This window comes from Bos indicus x Bos taurus, chromosome 5, assembly GCF_003369695.1.
Source record: "Bos indicus x Bos taurus breed Angus x Brahman F1 hybrid chromosome 5, Bos_hybrid_MaternalHap_v2.0, whole genome shotgun sequence".
Lineage (NCBI taxonomy): Eukaryota > Metazoa > Chordata > Mammalia > Artiodactyla > Bovidae > Bos > Bos indicus x Bos taurus.
The window spans coordinates 93,877,225-93,884,321 of NC_040080.1; the positions used below are offsets into that span (position 1 = coordinate 93,877,225).

The 7,097-nt window shown below is 43.4% G+C and overlaps 1 pseudogene; it reads left to right on the forward strand.

The window, feature by feature from the left end:
* The first annotated feature begins 1,964 nt into the window (after window positions 1-1,964).
* LOC113893220 lies at window positions 1,965-2,584 on the forward strand (annotated as a pseudogene).
* Window positions 2,585-7,097: the final 4,513 nt, after the last annotated feature.

Below are 7,097 nucleotides of genomic sequence, written 5' to 3' on the forward strand. Positions count from 1 at the left end.
AGGTTCTAATCCACAATAGTTAAAAAAATATCTATCTTGGGGCAAGAGCTGAGCCAACCAGTTAAACTGAGCCTACCCAGAAGGCCAGGAAATTACCAGCAGTGGATAAAATGAACACAAGGGTAAGCAAATGCTAACTATCTGCAAGGTAACCACAGAGATGATAACTATAAGAAAAACAGATCAGTCTCCTTCACTGAGAAATCTAAAAAACTGTCCAGATTCATCTTTCCCTCTCCTTCAATGATATCCTGGCCCCCACACCTTGTGGTGTGGCATAATGCAAGGAGCTCTGGTCATGGGTTTCTGTTCTGTTCTATGTTTCCACCTGGGTGACCTCTAGAACAAAGTCATGATTCTTGAATCTGAGTCTTAGTTTTCTCACTTGTTAAAACCAGAAAAAAATGGCTTTTTTTTCTGGAGTGGGGTGCCATTGCCTTCTCCGCTTAGTTCCCTGACCAGGGATCAAATCTGTGCCCCAGTTGACCAGATTGAAAGTCCCACAATCCTGGGTTCAAGTCACTTTTGGTTAATTCTTCTCGTGCTTCAATTCCTTCCCTTTTGTGTTTTTACCTCACACAAATGAAATAGCTATAGTAAAAATAGCTACAGGCATACAATTTTTGCTTATATGTCATTCCTGGAGTTCCTTAGTGGTCCAGTGATTAAGACTTCATGCTTCCTCTGAAGGGGGCACAGATTTGATCCCTGGTCAGGGAACTAAGCGGAGAAGGCAATGGCACCCCACTCCAGTACTCTTGCCTGGAAAATCCTGTGGATGGAGGAGCCTGGAAGGCTGCAGTCCATGGGGTCACTGAGGATCGGACATGACTGAGCGACTTCACTTTCACTTTTCACTTTCATGCATTGGAGAAGGAAATGGCAACCCACTCCAGTGTTCTTGCCTGGAGAATCCCAGGGACGGGGCATCCTGGTGGGCTGTCTATGGGGTCGCACAGAGTCTGACACGACTGAAGTGACTCAGCAGCAGCAGCAGCAGGGAACTAAGATCCTGCATGCCACATGGTCTTGCCAAAAAATAAATAAATAGGCAAATAAGTAAGTAAATAAAATTAAAAGATTTTTTCTTGTTTTGCCTTCTTGAGCTAGGTTAGAGTCAATGAAGTTAGGAGGCAGACGTCAGATAAGTCAACCTTAGAATTCCTTTCAACACAAGATTCGGATGAAACTTCACTCCTTTTGCAGACTGGAAAACTGCACTTGTGTTCCCTTTGTATTGCTACATAACAAACTATATAAACTCAGTGGTTTAAAACAAATTCCAGTTATTATCTTACTTTCTGTAGATCATAAAATCCAGGCAGGTTTGATTACATTTCCTGTTCGTGTGTGCTCAGTCATGTCTGACTCTTTGCAACCTCACAGACTGTAGTCCACCAGGCTCCTCTGTCCATGGAATTTTCCAAGCAACAACACTGGAGCAAGTTGCCATTTCCTCCTCCAGGGGATCTTCCCAACCCAGGGATTGAATCTGCGTCTCTTGTGTCTCCTGCATTGGCAGGCGGGTTCTTTATCACTGTGCCACCTGGGAAGTACATGTTTCCTGTTTAGTGTCTCACAAATCCCAAGTCAAGGAAGATGTTGACTGAGTTGGGCTCTTATCTAGAGGTTGTAGGAAGAATCCACTTCCCAGGCTTATTTAGGCTGTTGGCAGAATTCAGTTCCTTGCAGTTGTTGGACTGAGGTCTCATTTTCTTGCTGGCTGTTGGTTAAGGGGTCAATTTCAGATATAAGAAGCCACTTACATATGGTGCCCTCCAACTTCAAATCCAATAATAACAGTGTATCGAATCCTTTCTTCAAATCTGATTTCTCTTTCTGCCACTAGTCTGAGAAAGCTCATTGTTTTTAAGGGCCACTTGATTAGTTCAGGCCCACGCAGGTAACCTCCCTATCTGAGTCAGCTGTGCCATATATAACATTACAATAGCTTTCCTTTTACCTCTGTGGCCGCAGCCATGAGTATGCTCAGGCTTCAGAAGAGGCTTGCCTCCAGTGTCTTCTGCTGTGGCAGAAAGAAGGTCTGTTTGGACCCCAATGAGACTAACAAAATCGCCAATGCCAACTCCCGCCAGCAGATCCAGAAGCTGATCAAAGATGGGCTGATCATCCGGAAGCCTGTGACTATCCATTCACGGGCTTGATGCTGGAAAAACACCTTGGCTTGCCGGAAAGGCAGCCATATGGGCATAGGTAAGCGAAAGGGTACTGCCAACACTTGAATGCCCGAGAAGGTAACCTGTATGAAGAGGATGAGAATTCTGCACCGGCTGCTCAGACAATACCGTGAATCTAAGAAGACTGACCACCACATGTATCACAGCCTGTACCTGAAGGTGAAGGGTAACGTGTTCAAAAACAAACGGAATCTCATGGAACATATCCACAAGCTGAAGGCGACAAGGCTCGCAAGAAGTCTCTGGTGGAACAGGCTGAGGCCTGCAGGTCTAAGACCAAGGAAACCCGCAAGCGTGGTGAAGAGCGGCTTCAGGCCAAGGAGGAGGAAATCATTAAGACTCTGTCCAAGGAGGAAGAGACCAAGAAATAAAATTCCCCGCCTCTTCTCTGTACATAGTGGCTTTGGCAACTGCATAGATCACTCATTCAATAAAAAACAAGCCTACCTCTCTGCTTCCAAAGTCTCTGGCTGCCTGCTGGGTCTTCACTGTGTACTGGACCGGAACTGAGGATGGGGATACAGGCCCTTCTCTGGGTTCCTGCTTTGTTGCTTCCTTGGCTCTTAGCCTCTGGTCAGGTTCATGCCCCCTCCATCCATGGAGTGTGGGGCCTACTTTGAAGGGAGGAGAGGAATGACTTCTATCCAACTTTCAGATACTGTGCTTCAAAACTGCCCTTTACAGCAGAGTATGAGTGGGATCTCAGACGCGGCCTCAGATGTTGGTTATTATTCAATTGGGAGTTGTCACATTATTTAAAAACAACAGAAAATAATATGCTTGCACTCCTCAACTGCACTGAGGTTCAAGGTTGCAGTCTGCTGCCTTAGAACTCCAGGCCAGTGGGGACTGAACCACCACCACTCCAGAAGGTATGATTGACCTGAACTGCTACCTGCTGCCCGAGCTGTCTTTAGACAGCCTTATTGAGACAGAACTGAAGCCATCATTTGGAGTATCCCTATTTTTATTTCTAAACCTATTTTTCTTTCCTGTCCTTATCAGTACTGTTTCCTGTTTTGTTTTTCAGTTTATAACCATCAAAAGTGGTCCAAAGAAAAAAAAAAATCTTTCTTGGCAAGAGTTGGAATAAAAGCACCTAACATACACACTTGTCACAGCCATTTTGAGCTGACTTTATACTCTTTTTGCAAATGAGAAGTAGGTTTTATCTTGCCTCTTATCTGGTAGTAATAACCAATAAATTTTTCAATAAAGTATCTGCTCTATGAGCCAAGTTAAAAAACAAACAAACAAACATTACCACAGGTGCAATAGCTAATCAAATTCACAGGTTCTGGGGATTATTTTTAGGGGGTCATTTAAGAAATTCTGCCTGCCACAGCACTTATTCAAAAGATGAAAGGAAGTTCTTTTGGGATGCGGGGGAGAAGGAAGTGGGAATAAACTCTCTCTAAGTAATATACTAACAGGAGAAGCCAAGCATTTGCGATGAGAGTCCTACCCATTATATCTTCTGCCACCTCTAGAGTGGCTACTTTGGTCACAATGTCCTATCACAGTGTCTTGAGGTAAATGGTCAATAATAGACATTTTAAGGAATGCTTGGGCACTAAAAAACTATTGCCATGCTTTAGTTTTTCCTCATCAAATGGTGTCAACACCAAGCCCTCCAAGAACTTGTCCTAAGAATATACGTTGGAAAGTGCAGCTTTTTAGATATGGCTCAACTAAGAGAGAATTTCACCGCTCAAAACTCGGAGGACCAGGATAACACCCCAGTACTCCTCTTACATGTTCTACTTCAGGATTCAAGGTGGATATTCATCCCTTCACCTCATTTCTCTTCAGTGAAGGTTAAGACACACAGGAGCCTCTATGTTCCTGTGTACCAACTTCGGCTAAACACCAGGGTTGTTCCTGAGCTGCTTTTTCATCCTGGTGACCTAAGAAGATCTCAAACTAATAAATCCATCCTGGAAGGCGGGCTGGAACAGGGTTTCTCATTATTAATATTTAGCTTGTAGATGGTTTTCAAAGAACATCATTTTCTAATTAGGATGATACTTTTGCCTGGTACTGAAGAAACCCAACTTGGGGAAACTGAAATCTAAGAAGAGGGGACCAACTACATGGGAAAAGAACATAAAAAAGAGTGGATATATGTATGTGTATAACTGATTCACTTTACTGTACACCTGAAACTAACACAACATTGTGAAGCAACTATACTCCAATAAAAATTTAAAAAAAGAAAAAGAGGGAAACCAAGACTCGCTGCCTTCAGCATCCCTGGGGTTTTTTGCCTCCAGGTGCTTTATGGCCAGACTTGCCAACCACAAGAGGGAGAAACTGTGAAATGCCTATAACAGGCTCTGAGTTTCATGGAGAATGAGAAAGAAAACTATAATCAATATACATTGATCTTTCAAGTCACCATCCTTTCCAAATACCCAAGGTCACCTTTGTGTACATGCACTTAATTCTTTGAATGAGAATTATTATCCCGATTTAATAGATGGGGAGAAACTGAGGTCCCAGAGTTATTTATTGTGATCTGACCACCATCACAGTGGCCCAGGGAGAAGAAAGATTACAATAACATCTAATTTCAAATCATGCAATCTTTTTGAAATTACAAGGACAAATAGATAGCTTTCATTGCATGTTATCAAAACTGGAAAGATCTTCAGAAAAGTTGCTCTTGGACCCTGTTTCTACTAAAACAAAGCACTCCTCCACCCCAAACTGTTGGCAACTTGGGTTGCCAATAGATACCTCTTGAGACCTGAAACTAAGAGGATCCTGGTTGCCTCGGCTCCTTCTGAAGAAATTTGCTTCCAAGCGTCTTGCAGCACCATCTCATCATTCACCTCAGAGAGAACAAGAACACGTGGGCCACCAGATGTGCTCTCTCCAAGCACCTGAGTTGTTAAGGAGTCAGTTTCAATCCCAAAGAAAGGGCCAAGGAGAGAAATAAAACACAGATTAGTCTGATCTGATGATTTGGTAACAGAACTGGCAAGAGAAGCCCTCACCAGAGGTTCAAACTTAAATGAACAAAACAGAGAGAGCACTTTGATCATCCCCAAATATGTGCATACCCGTACCTACTTATGGCTGGAGGAGCTATTCTTGTGAGGTCCGCCTAGAACCCCAAAGGGCAGTAGGGTATAGTTTTTTGGAATAGTATAGCAATCTAGAAGCAAATTGAGGATACGATCCCATTCAATCCTTGATGACAATAGCGAAAGGACAGGGTGAATAGTTCGAGGTGACCTGCTTCCTAAGCATCAGTTTATTGTGGGGTCAAGTATCTGCTCTAGGCTTTAATTACTGATTAAACCAAAAGAAAAACTGGTAAGATCATCAACATTATCATGAAAGGACTTTTATACCCAACTTCAAGCATATGTAAGATAAGTCTTACTTGAAGTTTAACTTTTTTCTTCAAAAAAGATTTAAGAAAAAATTCAGTTTAGCTGTGCTGGATCTTCGTTGCTTCGCTTGGGCTTTCTCTAGTTGCAGTGAGCAGGGCCAACTAGTTGCGGTGCTCAGGCTTCTCATGGCAATGGCTTCTCTTGTTGAGGAGCACAAGCTCCAGGCATGTGGACTCACTAGCTGTGGCACGTGGGCTCCATTGCTCTGCAACATGTGGAATCTCCCCCCAGACCAGGGATGGAACCCATGTCCCCTGCGGTGGCAGATAAATTCTTAGCCACTGCGCCATCCACTTCTAAAGTTTAGCCCTTTAAAAATTTTATTTTTGGTTAAATAAATTTATTTTTGGTTTATTTTTGGTTAATTTTATTTTGGTTTAAATTATTTTGGGTCTTTATTGCTGCATGTGGGCTTTCTCTAGTGTGGCGAGCGGGGGCTTCTAATTGCAGTGGCTTCTCTTGTTGAGGAGCACAGGCTCTAGGCATCTGGGCTCACTAGTTGTGGCACATGGGCTCCATTGCTCTGCAACATGTGGAATCTTCCTCAGACCAGGGATGGAACCCATGTCCCCTGCGGTGGCAGATAAATTCTTAGCCACTGCACCATTAGGGTAGTTCTAAAGTTTAGCCCTTTAAAAAAAAAATTATTTTTAATTTATTTTTGGTTACACTGGGTCTTTGTTGCTGCACGTGGGCTTTCTCTAGTGTGGTGAGCGGGGGCTTCATAATTGCAGTGGCTTCTCTTGCTGCAGAGCATGGGCTTCAATAGTTGCAGCAAGTGGGCTCAGGGGTTGTGGCTCGTAGGCTCAATAGTTGTGGCACACAGGCTTAGTTGCTCCAAGGCATGTCAGATTCCTGGACCAGGGATGGAACCCATGTCACCTCACCGGTAGGTGGATTCTTAACAACTGGACCACCAGGAAAGACCCGAAAATTTAGCCTTTAGAAAATAATAATCCTTTACCTTTATACTAACCCCTGTCCAGAAGTCCCTCTTGAGGCATTTTTAAGGAAGAAGGTTTACCATTGCCTATTCTGCTCTTTTTGGATTGCTTGAGAAAATAGCAGTCACCAGCAACACTGGAAGAGAACGAGACCAACTGTGCGGTAGTCGTACACCCTGGACTACAACACGTGACCCCTGCTCCCACTCAAGCTCTGCCAATAAATGTTCCTGGGAGAGTCCTTTGATATCTCAAAGTCTGTTCCCTCACTTGTGAAGTGAGGTGGCTGGTTTAGACAATTAAATTGAAAATTTGACTAAGATATTGCTGAGATGTGTCATGCTAAGATACTTCTAAGGATACGAGTATGACAGAGCCCCTGCCTCAGGAAACTAACAATCTAACTTAGAAGATAAGGCACACATTTGTGCATACAGGCACTTAAGCCCACATTTGTCACACACAGTTAAGCATTACAAAGGACGCAGCATGCTTTATAGTCCTTTATATGGACTAATGTTCGTTTGACTGAAAGTAGAGGGAAACCAGACAAA